General features: G+C 47.3%; 1 protein-coding gene across 1 annotated transcript in view; it reads right to left on the bottom strand.

Moving 5' to 3' along the window:
* Fam76a (family with sequence similarity 76, member A) overlaps positions 1-1,957 on the bottom strand; it is a 73,267-nt gene that overhangs the window by 53,880 nt on the left and 17,430 nt on the right. The window lies entirely within an intron of this gene.

The raw sequence follows: 1,957 nt of genomic DNA on the forward strand, positions 1-1,957 counted from the left end.
GTGGTGCTGTGGCTCAAGTGGTAGAGCGCTAGCCTTGAGCTGAAGAGCTGAGGGACAGCGCCCAGGCCCAGAGTTCAGGCCTCATGACCGGACCCAAAAAAAAAAAAAAATCACCAAGTTTGGGGCTGGGAAGGTGGCTCGGGGGTAGGGTGCTTGCCTTGCATGCATGAGGCCCTGGGTTCGATTCCTCAGCACTACATACACAGAAAAAGATGGAAGTGGGTGCTATGGTTCAAGTGGTAGAGTAATAGCCTTGAGCTGAAGAGCTCAGGACAGTGCCCAGGCCCAGAGTTCAAGCTCCACGACCAGCAAAGAAAAAAAAAAAAAAAATCACCAAGTTTGGGGCTGGGAAGGTGGCTCAGTGGTAGAGAGCTTGCCTTGCATGCATGAGGCTCTGGGTTCGATTCCTCAGCACCACATAAGCAGAAAGGAAAAAGCTGGAAGTGGCACTGTGGCTCAAGTGGTAGAGTGCTAGCCTTGAGTTGAAAAGCTGAGGGACAGGGCTCAGGCCCGGAGTTCAGGCCCCACCGGACCCCCTCCCCCCCAAAAAAAATCACCAAGTTTGAAAAAATAAATACCTTTAAAAATTTAACCAGGCACCAGTAGCTCATGGCTGTAATCCTAGCTACTCAGCAGCCTGAGATCTGAGGGTTGCAGTTCAAAGCCAGCCTGGGCAGGAAAGTCCATGAGACTCTCCAATAAACCACCAGAGAACTGGAAGTTGCACTGTAGCTCAAGTAGAAGAGCGCTAGCCTTAACTGAAAAGCTGAGGGATGCGCCCAGGCCCAGAGTTCAAGTCCCACGATCTATATCTATATATCTATCTTTTTTTTTTTTTTGGTTGGTCATGGGACCTGAACTTTGGGCCTGGGCTCTGTCCCTCAGCTCTTCAGCTCAAGGCTAGTGCTCTACCACTTGGGCCACAGTGCACTTCCGGCTTTTTCTGCTTATGTGGTGCTGAGGAATTGAACCCAGGGCCTCCTGCATGCAAGGCAAGCACTTCCCAGTCCTCTCTCCCCTCTCCTCCTCTCTCTCTTTCTGTCTCTCTCTCTCTATATATATATATATATTTTTTAAATACTCCTCTTAGGAAAGGAGGAACACAAAGGCACAATGCCTAAGTGTCTCTGATCATATAAAATAACTGAAATAAACTCCAGGAAATGGAAACAATTTAAGCAATAGGAGATTATAGTTCCAGTATTAGAGCATATGCTTAAGCATGCATGAGGCTTTATATTCAATCTCCAGCATTAAAATAATAAAAAGTAAAAATGTAAGTAACCTGCCAGGCACTGGTGGCTCACATCTATCCTAACTACTCAGGAGGTTGATCTAAAAATTGTGACTCAAAGCCAGCTCAGACATATCCAAAAGACTTATTTCCAATTAACCAGCAAAAAGCCTGAAGTAGAAGTATGGCTCAAGTCACAGACAAGAGTGGTAAAAGCTTAGCGAGTACACAAAGCCCTGTGTTCAAGGTATAGTACCAGCAAAAGAAGGAAGAAAAAAAAAAAGGTGTATCCAGGTGCTAGTGGCTCACTCTTGTAATTCTAGCTATTCAGGAGGCTGAGATCTGAGGACTGTTGTTCAAAGTTATCCAGGGCAGTAAAGTCCTAAGACTTTTTTTTTTTTCAGGTCATGAGGATTGAACTCTGAGCCTGGGTGCTGTCCCTCAGCTCTTCAGCTCAAGTCTCGTATTCTACCACTTGAGCCACAGAACTCTGGGCCTGGGTGCTGTCCCTCAGCTCTTCAGCTCAAGTCTAGTACTCTACCACTTGAGCCACAGAACTCTGGGCCTGGGTGCTGTCCCTCAGCTCTTCAGCTCAAGTCTAGTACTCTACCACTTGAGCCACAGTGCCCACTTCCAGCTTTTTCTGCTTATGTGGTGCTGAGGAATCGAACCCAGGGCCTCATGCATGCAAGGCAAGCACTCTACCACTGAGCCACCTTCCCA

Source organism: Dipodomys ordii, unplaced genomic scaffold (genome assembly GCF_000151885.1).
Source record: "Dipodomys ordii isolate 6190 unplaced genomic scaffold, Dord_2.0 Scaffold6, whole genome shotgun sequence".
NCBI classification, from domain to species: domain Eukaryota; kingdom Metazoa; phylum Chordata; class Mammalia; order Rodentia; family Heteromyidae; genus Dipodomys; species Dipodomys ordii.